The sequence below is a fragment of the Mustela nivalis genome (genome assembly GCF_964662115.1).
Source record: "Mustela nivalis genome assembly, chromosome: 17".
Classification (NCBI taxonomy): Eukaryota; Metazoa; Chordata; class Mammalia; order Carnivora; family Mustelidae; genus Mustela; species Mustela nivalis.
This window is the reverse complement of record NC_139036.1, coordinates 19,695,749-19,710,177: the sequence shown is the minus strand read 5'-3', so window position 1 is coordinate 19,710,177 and position 14,429 is coordinate 19,695,749. Positions and strand designations below refer to the sequence as shown.

General features: G+C 38.5%; 1 protein-coding gene and 1 pseudogene across 2 annotated transcripts in view; one reads left to right on the top strand and one right to left on the bottom strand.

Moving 5' to 3' along the window:
• The window catches only part of EFCAB5 (EF-hand calcium binding domain 5), a 162,276-nt gene that overhangs the window by 49,766 nt on the left and 98,081 nt on the right, over positions 1-14,429 (top strand). The window lies entirely within an intron of this gene.
• Positions 2,826-4,794, bottom strand: LOC309851608 (NEDD8-activating enzyme E1 catalytic subunit pseudogene; annotated as a pseudogene). Its single transcript has one exon. The product of its transcript is annotated as an NEDD8-activating enzyme E1 catalytic subunit pseudogene (transcript).

The window sequence follows — 14,429 nt, the reverse complement described above, 5'->3', positions numbered from 1 at the left end:
AATTAGCAAGACAGGAAACAACGTATGTTGGAGAGGATGTGGAGAAAGGGGAAACCTCTTACACTGTAGTTGGGAATGCAAGCTGGTGCAGCCACTTTGGAGAACAGTGTGGATATTCCTTAAGAAATTAAAAATAGAGCTTCCCTATGACCCTGCAATTGCACTACTGGGTATTTACCCCAAAGATACAGATGTAGTGAAAAGAAGGACCAACTCTACCCCAGTGTTTAAAGTGGACTTTAATTCTTACGTGTAATTTTGCAAAACTGATAAGGTTATGTTTGTGTCATTTTGCTCATATTTTCTTTTCTTTTAACATCTATTTCAGTATCTTTTACCTCTAAAACCTGATTCCTTCCATGCTTGGGAATGCATATTTTATAAGTCACAACTGCCTCATTGTGAATTGATAATGAAAGATTTTTGTTGGGGCGCCTGGGTGGCTCAGTAAGTTAAGCATCTGCCTTCGGCTCAGGTCATGATCCCAGAGTCCTGGAGTCCAGTCCCACACTGGGCTCCCTGCTCAGTGGGGAGTCTGCTTGTCCCTCTTTCCCACCCCCACACTCATGCTTTCTCTCAAATAAATAAATAAATCTTTTAAAAAAGAAAGAAAAGCATTTGTTCTTTTTTAAAAATTTTTTATTTTTAAGATTTTGTTTTAAAGTAATCTCTACACTCAACATGGGGGCTAAACTTACAGCCCTGAGATCAAGAGTCTCATTCTATGAACTAAGCCACCCAGGTGCCCCTGGAAAGTATTTGCTCTTAAAATAGGATTATAGAGGCACCTGGGTGGTTCAGTCAGTTGAGCGTCTGCCTTCTGCTCAGGTCAGGATCCCAGGGACCTGGCATGGGTGCCCAAGTTGGGCTCCCTGCTCAGCGGGGAGACTGTTCCTCCCTCTTCTCCTTGCTTGTACTCTCTGTCGATATCTCTGTGTGTGTGTGTCTCTCTCTCAAATAAATAAATAAATAAAATATTTTAAAAATAGAATTACAGGCTTTCTTTTTTTTTTTTTAAAGATTTTATTTATTTATTTGACAGCTAGAGATCACAAGTAGGCAGAGAGGCGGGCAGAGAGAGAGAGGAAGGGAAGTAGGCTCCCTGCTGAGGAGAGAGCTCAGTTCGGGCTCCATCCCAGGACCCTGAGATCATGACCTGAGTTGAAGGCAGAGACTTAACCCACTGAGCCACCCAGGCATCCCAGAATTACAGACTTTCAATAGACTGATTATGGTGGTGGTTACACACATATTTACACGTATGTTTAAATTTATACAACTATGTCCCAAAAAAGGTCAATTTTACTATATGATATTTTAAAAAATAAAAATTTAAACAGTAAAAAAACTACACAGATGTAATTAGCTAATGGATTAAAATTTAAAAATTTTAAAATCACAGATATTATTATTATTAATGTTCGAACTTAACACTATTCCGGGGAAGTGGGGCCTCTTATATTATAAATTTCTTCACTTTTCTCCTTCAGCCCTGATACACAGTCCTGATCCTAGATGAGAGTTCAAATGAACTAGAAAGTGGATCTTAGACCCAAGGCAAAAACTCGGATCTTTTCCTGTGTCGCAGTTCTAGTGATGCCTATCAGGTTCTGGCTTGGTAATAATCTCTGATCTCTACATCTGTTGCTTTATTTTGATGAGTCTGTGCTGCACATTGAAATATCTCTTTGGCATTTTTCCTGTGATAACTCTTTATCACCCTTATGGACTAATAATGGAACATTTAACCCACAAAGAGAAAAAAATCACAACAAAATTTTGCATAGAGTTTCCTTCTCCCCCATAGCTACATAAAGGAGAAAAATAAGTCAGTATACATGTTTAAGCATTAAGTTTACCCCAACCAAGTAAAAACTAAGAGAGAAAGACACAGAAGCCTTTATTTTACTTAATAATTATTTTTTTTACTTGATAATTCCCTACAAGTTAATTCCTGTACAGCGTTCAAAGAACTTAATGCAGACTATGTGACATCCATTGTGTTTCTATTAGAATGTGGTATCTACAAAGATTTTGCCAGTTTACTTCGAAGTGCTTACTCTTTGTGTTTCCAAAAACAAACTCCATCCCCATTCTCACGTGCAACTTTCAACAATTTTGGTCAAATTATATGTATAAATTGGGCATATTGTAAAAACCTCCATTATATTGTACTCTTTCTAAAATATCATCTTTATATTATTTTCCAAAATTTAACCTCATCTGATGATAACATTGCAACCCCCACTTTCTTTTATATGTATTTTCATAGAATATTTTTGTTCATCTTTTTATTTGCAACTTTTCTGAGTAATCTTAATTTAGTGTTTTCTCTATGTACAGAATATACAGTGTAGAACACTCTGTTTTATAATTCAATTGGAATCTTTTAATAGGAAGGCTTTTAGCATATTTACATCTATGGATATAATAGGTGAGTTTTAGTTCTACCATTTTTTATGACCTCTTTATTAATTTTAGTCTGTTTTTTAAAAAGATTATTTATTTATTTATTTTGACAGATAGAGATCCCAAGTAGGCAGAGAGGCAGGGGGAAGCAGGCTCCCGCCAAGCAGAGAGCCTGATGCGGGGCTCAATCCTAGGACCCTGGGACCATGACCTGAGCCAAAGGCAGAGGCTTTAACCCACTGAGCCACCCAGGCACCCCTAGGTTTAGCCTTTTTTTTTTTTTTTTTTTTTTAGACAATATATGATTTTATTAATAAATAGTGTGAAAGCATCAGTGATAACTGCCTGAGCATTAAATTCTTTTAAACATCCACGTCTTGGCTTTATATTGTGCATACTGGCCTCTATGGCACTACAAGTAAACATGAAAATAGTTCCCATATCCATGCACAGGTATTCAGCTATAATACCATTTACAAATTATTATAGACAAGGTAACCTTTGCAGTAATTAATATTCATTTGGACAACCACAATTAAATGAGTATTAAATCAAGCAAGAAATAGGCTATGTTCAACATGTTCTAGATGTCAGGGTGTAAGAGTCAAGGTCATTTAAAACTTAATTTTCTTTTTTTCTTTAGAGGGACATCTTTTCTTTATGTGGGTGCTCAAATGAAAACTGAGGAATGCGTTCTTAGACCACAGTAACAAAAGTCAGACACAAGAGAGTGCTTGCCTCTTCTTTTGAAAGAAGCAATACATTTGTTCATTCTCTCTCTCCAAGCATCATTTCCCATATTACTAATGAAAATGCTTACAAGTACCAACCCCAAAATTCTGTCTTCAAGGGGAAGTTATAAATTTAAAAAAGAGTGGTTCATTATATAAAAGTCAAATTCCAGCAACACTAATGCTAAAAATGACATTAAATGTCTTAGCATCCACATAATATATTTCCATGAGTTTTCTATTATGTACAAGTTTATTTTCCTTAAGAAGTAAAATGAAGTTTGAATAGTACAGTCTGTGGTGTGGTGACATCAGCAACTGCCAGTTCTTGCCCATCAACGAGTCCCAATTCTTTCAACGTTTTGGAGAGATTTGGCCTTGTTCGTTCTTCAGTAGAGGTTACTGACTGTAGGTAAAGTGTTCTATTTTTTCCCTCTAATGTAGCTGTGATGGCTGGAGATTTCATCTGCAGAGAAGCACTATTGGTTAAATAATCCAAAACCTCCTGTAGTTTAGCAGATGGAGAAAACTGAATATTTTGAGGAAGCTGACTACAAGCTGGGCAGTTTTCCTTTCTCTCTGCTTCAAATGTGTATGTGTATAGTCCATCTACATCATTGAATACCAAGTAATTATTAAGAGGAATATATGCACTTGTGGCTATTTTAAAAACCTCAGTGGCACACACAGCTGCTATGACCGCATTTGTAGAAGCTACTGCAGGAATGATTCGTTTTACTACTCCTTGAGTGAGTCTATAGGTCACACCCCTAATATTATATTGTGATGCCCTCTCAAGGGACTTTTGGAAAATCCACTGAATATGATCAGGATCATCTCCATCTAATGGAACTCCTTCTCCAAAAGGCTGCTCCTTAGGCCACTGCAGTATCCTTACATACTCAATACAGTGTTCTGGTAGCCTGGGCATAGATGCAATGGTGCACATGGGAAAATTAACCTGTGGAGGATACAGTTCTAGTGTGCATTCAATACAAGCAGTCATTCCAGGTAGAATCACCCGGGCATTTCCTTTAAAACCTTCTGTCCCCCCATCTATTAAAGGGACAATGGAGCTTGGATCTAATACACCATCTTCATAATTCAGAAGAGATATCAGCATGCCATTTATCCATCTTCTGGCTATGATAGAGTCCAGTCCACATACAATTATATGAAATTGTCGATAGAAAGTGTCATTAAAATCCTGAATCTTGTTGAAATGTGGAACTACATTGCAGTTAGGAACTCTGTCATTTAGAAATTCTGCAGCAACTTCAGCCTTAGGTCTTCCAACATCTTTGGGCCTAAATAAAAACTGCCTATTTAGATTGGAAACATCTATAGTGTCCATGTCTATAACATGAATCTGTCTAAAACCAGACAACGCCAGATTTTTCAGGAGCTCACATCCTAAGCCACCAGCTCCAATGACTAGAACTTTACATGTATCTAACAAAAACTGGAGAGATTCAGTGCTCGGTTCGAAATCAGGGTGTGTGAAGGGTCCAGATCGCTCGAGGAACTTCTTTACATGGTTCCAGCGACCTTCCCAGTCTCCAGTGTCCCCACACCCACCATCAACAGCCATTTTCTCAGCCAGCAGCTCCTCTATTCTCCTTCTTTTCTTCTCCGGCTCCTCGCCATCCGCCATATTGTTTCTAGGTTTAGCCTTTTAAATATAATTTTTCACTATAAAACAAACCAACCCAAATGTCTAATTTATGCTTACAATACACCAGCTACTAGGACTTGGCAAGAGTAAGGGAATGTTTCTGCCTTGATATGGATCTTCTGCAGTCTCCAGGAGACAGTGACTTCCTAGACAGATGTCTGTCTGCTCATATTCCACACCAGATGTCACCTCTCTAGTGAGCCAAACCCTAGTGCTTATATTGTGCTAGGAAATCCCATAGGTGCTTCTCCCACAGGTGACATTATTAATATCAATAATTTTGTTGATTTGTATTGAATATCATGATTTATCAATCTAGTAAAACAGGTTATGCCAAAAGTGAGTGGCTAGATAAGGAAAATGCTTTTTTTTTTTTTTTAATAGTGTTTGACTATTCTACCCAATGGTGTGTGGTAGGACTTCATCAAACAGGTTCTACTTTTATTCAACCTGAAACATAATAATAATGTATATACATGAACTAGTTGCACATCTATCTCTAAACCACTTTGATGCATCTGTTATATATCCCATTATGAAGTACTTAGAAATTGAAGTAGTTGTGGGCTGAGAAATCATGGTCTTCTTGGATGTTATCCTAATATTCTACAAACACACATCCTGTAACCTGATGTTGAATGGGTCCATGGTCTTGCTTCAGTGGCATAGGACATTCCTAATGTTAAAAAGACTGAGATGAAGTTCCTGAGTCAAATTCCTACAGCTGGGGCTGGATATCTGGTATAATGCCTGAGAGCGTGGTGCCTAGAGTAAGATTGTCCAACTTGTCCATAAATTCCTAGGACTTGCCAGATAAAACTTTTGATTCATCTAAAACTATTCGGTAACTGTTTCCCTCAGAAGAAAATAGGATTTGTTTTCTCTTTATAGAAGATAACAGACTGAAGACCTTATGGGCTACTTCATTTGTTTTTACATCCTCTGCCGGACCTCAGTCCTATACCTTCAAAACAGATGCTCTCCAGGACTCCAGTGGGAAACATCCACGGGGAAATGCCCTCTGCTTTCTCATACTCTTCCAGGAAGGTGGTTCAGTTGGAACTCAACTACCTCATTTGGAAATAGAAATCTTCACCATGAAGGCCAGCTTCAAAACTTGCAGGCACTAGATCTGATATACCCAGCATGTAGTGATTTCGTTCATCTGGGCTAGATAGGTGGCATTCTTTATGTACATCAATTTTCTTATCTCTTACATATCAACTAATCAAAACCACGAGCAAGATGCCCTCTCCTCTAATCCAGAGTGCAAACTTTCCATGTCTAGAACAACATCCCCTTCCTTTTTCTTGCTGGACAATTTTTCCTGTGCTTCAAGAATCAGCCCAAGTATCTGGGCACCTGGGTGGTGCAGACTTTTGAAGGTCAGACTCTTGGTTTTGGCTCAGGTCCTGATCAGGACTGTGAGATCAGGCTCAATGCTCAGTGCAGAGTCTGCTTAGGATGCTCTCTGCCCCACCCCCATTCCCACCCCTGAGCTTGCTCTTGCCCTGTCTCTCCCCCTCTCAAACAAACAAACAAACAAATAAATAATAATAAAAAAGAATCAGCCCTAGTATCACTTCCTCTGGGATGCCTTCTGTCGCATCTGCTTTGGATTACCTACTCTTCCTTTATATTTCTGGAGCACCTGTAGGCTTGTGTCAGCCTTTAGCACATTACAATGTAATTGTTGATTTACCTTCCCATAATTTCTTTGAAGACAAGGACTATTTTTCTATTATGTCTATGTTTTCAACACTGAGCACAATGCTTGGCATGATAATATTTGTTATCTAACAAATACCAAATTTTGGTTAGATAAATTAATAACAGATTTATTGAGGAGTCTTCACTCAGTTAATCAGTATTTGTTGCATAACTACCAAGTGCTCCATGTTGAGCCATACCTTATAGGGAAAAATTACAAAATTTGGTTCTTGTCATGAGGAACTTACACACTCGAGTTGAAGAACTATAACTAAAACATAGCTAAATTTATCAAAGCAGGTGTCCATGTACATTTTCCCCGCTTCCAACACGTTTCTCAATCTGTTCTATCTGGCCTTCATTCCAGACTCTCTTCAATAAATGTCGCCTACTGAGATCACAATGTTCTCCATGTTTCTAGGCCCAATGGAAAGTTTGCAATCTTCATCTTACTTGGCCTCTTACCAATATTCAACAATGTTGACCATTTCCTCCTTGAGATACTCTGTCCTTTCCCTTCCATGTTATTATTCTTTAGTTGTTTTCCTTCCACCTCTTTTTAGTCCTTCTCAGCATCCTGTGCCGGCTCATTCTCTGCCATCTGATCTTCAAATATTAAGATTCCTTAAGTTGTGGTTCTCCGGTCACTCCCAAATCATCCTTGAGTGCTCTCATTTCAACACATGACTTCAGCTACCATCTATGTCTTCATGCTCTTAGATTTATATCTCTAATCCAAATGCCTTTTTTGAGCTTCAGACCAGTATGTACAACTAGTCAGTATCTGTACTTGGATATTTCACAGGCACTTCAGTTTCAAAAGTCATTGTCTTTCTAGGCTGTGCATCAAGATTTTCAAGACCAAACCCAAGAGATAAACCTTGACACCTTCTTCTTCCTCACTATGTACTTCTCATTGATCATTAAGTCCTGTGGATTTTACCTCCTCTCAAATTTTCTCATTTCCAACCTTCCCTGCTGCCGTCACCCTAGTCTAAGCTACTATCAGGTTTCACCTTTGCTATTGCCACAGTCTCCTACTTAATATGTTTCCATTCACTCTTGTCCTCTTGCAGTCTATTCATTACTTATAATGAAGTGATTTTTTAAAAAAGATTAATCTTCTGGGACACCTGGGTGGCTCAGTCATTAAATGTCTGCCTTTGGCTCAGGTCATGATCCCAGGATCCTGGAATCAAGCCCTGAATCAGGATCCCTGCTCAGGGGGGAGCCTGCTTCACCCTCTCCTACTCCCACTGCTTGTGTTCCCTTTCCTCAAACAAAATCTTTTTAAAAAAAGTTAATCTTCTGCCCATTTCTTAACTGGATTTTTAATTTTTAGGGTGTTGAGTTTGATAAAATCTTTATAGATTTTTGGATACTAGCCCTTTATCCAATATGTTGTTTGAAAATACCTTCTCCCATTCTGTAGGTTGCCTTTTAGTTTTGTTGATTGTTCCCTTGCTTTGCAGAAGCTTTTTAACTTGACTAAGTTCCAAAAGTTTATTTTTGCTTTTTTTTCTCTTGCCCCCAGAGACATGTCTAGTAAGAAGTTGCTGTGGCTGAGACGCCTGGGTGGCTCAGTCAGTTAAGCGGCTGCCTTCAGCTCAGGTCATGATCCCAGGGTCCTGGGATGGAGTCCCACATCGGGCTCTCAGCTCAACCAGGAGCCTGTTTCTCCCTCTACCTGCTGCTCTCCCTACTTGTGGTCACTTGCTCTTTCTCTCTCTCTGATAAATAAATAAAATCTTAAAAAGAAGAGTTGCTGTGGCCAAGGTCACAGAGGTTGCTGTCTGTGTTCTTCTCAAGGATTTTGATAGATTCCTTTCTCACATTTAGGTCTTTTGTCCATTTTGAATTTATTTTTGTGTGTGGTGTAATAAAGTGGTCCAGTTTCATTCTGCATGTGGCTGTCCAATATTTTCAACACCATTTATTGAAGAGACTTTTTTCCATTGAATATCCTTTCCTACTTTGTTGAAGATTAGTTGACCATAGAGTTGAGGGTCCCTTTCTGGGTTCTCTATTCTGTTCCATTGATCTATATGTCTGCTTTTGTGCAACTACCATACTATCTTGATGATTACAGCTCTGTAATAGAACTTGAAGTTCAGAATTGTGATGTCTCCGCTTTGGTTTTCTTTTCCAATATTCCTTTGACTATTTGGGGGTCTTTTATGGTTCTATACAAATTTTAGGATTTTAGGATTGTGTGTTCCAACTCTGTGAAAAATGCTGGTGTTATTTTGATAGAGATTGCATTGAATGTGTAGATTGCTTTGGGTAGTGTAGACATCCATGAGCATGGAATATTTTTTTCATTTCTTTGTGTCTACTTCAATTTCTTTAGTAAGTATTCTATAGTTTTCAGAGTAGAGATCTTTTTACCTCTTTGACTAGGTTTATTCCTGGGTATCTTATGGTTTGGGTGCACTTGTAAATGGGTTCAGTTCCTTGATTTCTCTTTCTGCTCCTTCATTATTGGTGTACAGAAATGCAACAGACTTCTGTGCATCAATTTTATATCTTGTGACTTTGCTGAATTCTTGTGTCAGTTCTGGCAATTTTTTGGTGTTTTTTGGGGGGTTTTCTACAAAGAGTATTTTTAAAAAGTTAATCTTATCATGTTTTTCCCAAATGTGGAAATTTTCAAGGGTCTCTATTTACTCTTAGGATAAAGACTAAAATCCCTAACTAGGCCTATAAGACTTTCCTTGTATTACCTACTGGTCCCTAACTTACCTGGCTGCCGCCTCTCTTCTCACATTCCACACTCCAGGCACACAGGATTACTTTCAGTTTTCAAACATATTATGCTTCATTCCATAGCAGGTTTTTTAAAAATTTTTTATTTTTCATAAACATATATTTTTATCCCCAAGGGAACAGGTCTGTGAATCGCCAGGTTTACACACTTCACAGTACTCATGATAGCACATACCCTCCCCAATGGCCATAACCCCAACCCCCTCTCCTGACCCCCCTCCCCCCAGCAACCCTCAGTTTGTTTTGTGGGATTAAGAGTCACTTATGGTATGTCTCCCTCCCAATCTCATTTTGTTTCATTTATTCTTCTCCTACCCCCTTAACCCCCCATGTTGCATCTCCGTTTCCTCATATCAGGGAGATCATATGATAGTTGTCTTTCTCCGATTGACTTATTTCGCTAAGCATGATACCCTCTGGTTCCATCCACGTCATCACAAATGGCAAGATTTCATTTCTTTTGATGGCTGCATAGTATTACATTGTATATATATATACCACATCTTCTTCATCCATTCATCTGTTGAGGGACATCTAGGTTCTTTCCATAGTTTGGCTATTGTAGACATTGCTGCTATAAACATTCAGGTGCATGGGCCCCTTTGGATCACTATGTTTGTATCTTTAGGGTAAATACCCAGTAGTGCAATTGCTGGGTCATAGGGTAGTTCTATTTTCAACTTTTTGAGGAACCTCCATGCTGTTTTCCAGAGTGGTTGCACCAGCTTGCATTCCCACCAACAGTGCATCCTTGCATCCTCTGCATCCTTGCCAGCATCTGTCATTTCCTGACTTGTTAATTTTAGCCATTCTGACTGGTGTGAGGTGGTATCTCATTGTGGTTTTGATTTGTATTTCCCTGATGCCAAGTGATGTGGAGCACTTTTTCATGTGTCTGTTGGCCATCTGGATGTCTTCTTTGCAGAAATGTCTGTTCATGTCTTCTGCCCATTTCTTGATTGGATTATTTGTTCTTTGGGTATTGAGTTTGATAAGTTCTTTATAGATTTTGGACACTAGCGCTTTATCTGATATGTCATTTGCAAATATCTTCTCCCATTCTGTCAGTCTTTTGATTTTGTTAACTGTTTCCTTTGCTGTGCAGAAGCTTTTGGTCTTGATGAAATCCCAATAGTTCATTTTTGTTCTTGCTTCCCTTGCCTTTGGCGATGTTCCTAGGAAGATGTTGCTGTGGCTGAGGTCGAAGAGGTTGCTGCCTGTGTTCTCCTCAAGGATTTTGATGGATTCCTTTCTCACATTGAGGTCCTTCATCCATTTTGAGTCTATTTTCGTGTGTGGTATAAGGAAATGGTCCAATTTCATTTTTCTGCATGTGGCTGTCCAATTTTCCCAACACCATTTGTTGAAGAGGCTATCTTTTTTCCATTGGACATTCTTTCCTACTTTGCCAAAGATTAGTTGACCATAGATTTGAGGGTCTATTTCTGGGCTCTCTATTCTGTTCCATCAATCTATGTGCCTGTTTTTGTGCCAGTACCATGCTGTCTTGATGATGACAGCTTTGTAATAGAGCTTGAAGTCTGGAATTGTGATGCCACCAACTTTGGCTTTCTTTTTCAATATTTCTCTGGCTATTCGAGGTCTTTTCTGGTTCCATATAAATTTTAGCATTATTTGTTCCATTTGTTTGAAAAAAATGGGTGGGATTTTGATAGGAATTGCATTAAATGTGCAGATTGCTTTAGGTAACATAGACATTTTCACAATATTTGTTCTTCCAATCCCTGAGCATGGAACATTTTCCCATTTCTTTGTGTCTTCCTCAATTTCTTTCATGAGTACTTTATAGTTTTCTGAGTACAGATTCTTAGCCTCTTTGGTTAGGTTTATTCCTAGGTATCTTATAGTTTTGGGTGCAATTGTAAATGGGATTGACTCCTTAATTTCTCTTTCTTCTGTCTTATTGTTGATGTAGAGAAATGCAACTGATTTCTGTGCATTGATTTTATATCCTGACACTTTACTGAATTCCTGTATAAGTTCTAGCAGTTTTGGAGTGGAGTCTTTTGGGTTTTCCACATATAGTATCATATCATCTGCGAAGAGTGATAGTTTGACTTCTTCTTTGCAAATTTGGATGCCTTTAATTTCCTTTTGTTGTCTGATTGCTGAGGCTAGCACTTCTAGTACTATGTTGAATAGCATTGGTGATAATGGACATCGCTGCTATGTTCCTGACCTTATCAAAAAAAGCTTTCAGTTTTTCTCCATTGAGAATGATATTTGCAGTGGGTTTTTCATAGATGGCTTTGATAATATTGAGGTATGAGCCTTCTATCCCTACACTCTGAAGAGTTTTGATCAGGAAGGGATGCTGTACTTTGTCAAATGCTTTTTCAGCATCTATTGAGAGTATCATATGGTTTTTGTTCTCTCTTTTATTAATGTGTTGCATCACATTGATTGGTTTGCGGACGTTGAACCAAACTTGCAGCCCTGAAATAAATCCCACTTGGTCATGGTGAATAATTCTTTTAATGTACTGTTGGATCCTATTGGCTAGTATTTTGGTGAGAATTTTCGCATCTGTGTTCATCAAGGATATTGGTCTGTAGTTCTCTTTTTTGATGGGATCCTTGTCTGGTTTTGGGATCAAGGTGATGCTGGCCTCATAAAATGAGTTTGGAAGTTTTCCTTCCATTTCTATTTTTTGGAACAGTTTCAGGAGAATAGGAATTAGTTCTTATTTAAATGTTTGGTAGAGGGGTGCCTGGGTGGCTCTGTGGGTTAAGCTTTCAGCTCAGGTCATGATCTCAGGATCCTGGGATCAAGCCCTGTTTGGGCTCTCTGCTCGGCAAGGAGCCTGCTTCCTCCTCTCTCTCTCTACCTACTTGTGATATCTGTCTGTCAAATGAATAAATAAAATCTTTAAAATAAATAAATAAATAAATAAATAAATAAATAAATAAATGTTTGGTAGAATTCCCCTGGGAAGCCGTCTGGCCCTGGGCTTTTTTTTGTTTGGAAATTTTTTTTTTTTTTTTTTTTTTTTTTTTTATCAGAGAGAGAGAGGGGGAGAGAGCGAGCACAGGCAGACAGAATGGCAGGCAGAGGCAGAGGGAGAAGCAGGCTCCCGGCTGAGCTAGGAGCCCGATGTGGGACTCGATCCCAAGACGCCGGGATCATGACCTGAGCCGAAGGCAGCCGCTCAACCAACTGAGCCACCCAGGCGTCCCTGTTTGGAAATTTTTTTAATGTCTGTTTCAATCTCCTTACTGATTATGGGTCTGTTCAGGTGTTCTATTTTTTCCTGGTTCAGTTTTAGTAGTTTATATGTCTCTAGGAATGCATCCATTTCTTCCAGATTGTCAAATTTGTTGGCGTAGAGTTGCTAATAGTATGTTCTTATAATTGTTTGTATTTCTTTGGTGTTAGTTGTGATCTCTCCTCTTTCATTCATGATTTTATTTATTTGGGTCCTTTCTCTTTTCTTTTTGATAAGTCTGGCCAGGGGGTTATCAATCTTATTAATTCTTTCAAAGAACCAGCTCCTAGTTTCATTGGTTTGCTCTATTGTTTTTTTGGTTTCTATTTCATTGATTTCTGCTCTGATCTTTATGATTTCTCTTCTCCTGCTGGGTTTAGGCTTTCTTTCTTGTTCTTTCTCCAGCTCCTTTAGGTGTAGGGTTAGGTTGTGTACTTGAGACCTTTCTTGTTTCTTGAGAAAGGCTTGTACTGCTATATATTTTCCTTTCAGGACTGCCTTTGCTGTGTCCCACAGATTTTGAACCATTGTGTATTCATTATCATTTGTTTCCATGATTTTTTTCAATTCTTCTTTAATTTCCTGGTTGACCCATTCATTCTTTAAAAGGATGCTGTTTAGTCTCCATGTATTTGGGTTCTTTCCAAATTTCCTCCTGTGATTGAGTTCTAGCTTTAGAGCATTGTGGTCTGAAAATATGCAGGGAATGATCCCAATCTTTTGATACCAGTTGAGACCTGATTTAGGACTCAGGATGTGAGGTATTCTGGAGAATGTTCCATGTGCACTGGAGAAGAATGTGTATTCTGTTGCTTTGGGATGAAATGTTCCGAATATATCTGTGATGTCCATCTGGTCCAATGTGTCATTTAGGGCTTTTATTTCCTTGTTGATCTTTTGCTTGGATGATCTGTCCATTTCAGTGAGGGGAGTGTTAAAGTGCCCTACTATTATTGTATTATTGTTGATGTGTTTCTTTGATTTTGTTATTAATTGGTTTATATAGTTGGCTGCTCCCATGTTAGGGGCATAGATATTTAAAATTGTTAGATCTTCTTGTTGGACAGATCCTTTGAGTATGATATAGTGTTCTTCCTCATCTCTTATTATAGTCTTTGGCTTAAAATCTAATTGATCTGATATAAGGATTGCCACTCCTGCTTTCTTCTGATGTCCATTAGCATGGTAAATTGTTTTCCACCCCCTCACTTTAAATCTGGAGGTGTCTTCGGGTCTAAAATGAGTTTCTTGTAGGCAACATATAGATGGGTTTTGTTTTTTTATCCATTCTGATACCCTGTGTCTTTTGATTGGGGCATTTAGCCCATTAACATTCAGGGTAACTATTGAGAGATATGAATTTAGTGCCATTGTATTGCCTGTAAGGGGACTGTTACTGTATATTGTCTCTGTTACTTTCTGATCTACTACTTTTAGGCTCTCTCTTTGCTTAGAGGACCCCTTTCAGTATTTCCTGTAGAGCTGGTTTGGTGTTTGCAAATTTTTTCAGTTTTTGTTTGTCCTGGAAGCTTTTATCTCTCCTTCTATTTTCAATGATAGCCTAGCTGGATATAGTATTCTTAGCTGCATGTTTTTCTCATTTAGTGCTCTGAAAATATCATGCCAGCTCTTTCTGGCCTGCCAGGTCTCTGTGGATAAGTCTGTTGCCAATCTAATATTTTTACCATTGTATGTTACAGACTTTTTTTCCCGGGCTGCTTTCAGGATTTTCTCTTTGTCACTGAGACTTGTAAATTTTATTATTAGGTGACAGGGTGTGGACCTATTCTTGTTGATTTTGAGGGGGGTTCTCTGCACCTCCTGGATTTTGATGCTTGTTCCCTTTGCCATATCAGGGAAATTCTCTCCAATAATTCTCTCCAATATACCTTCTGCTCCCCTCTCTCTTTCT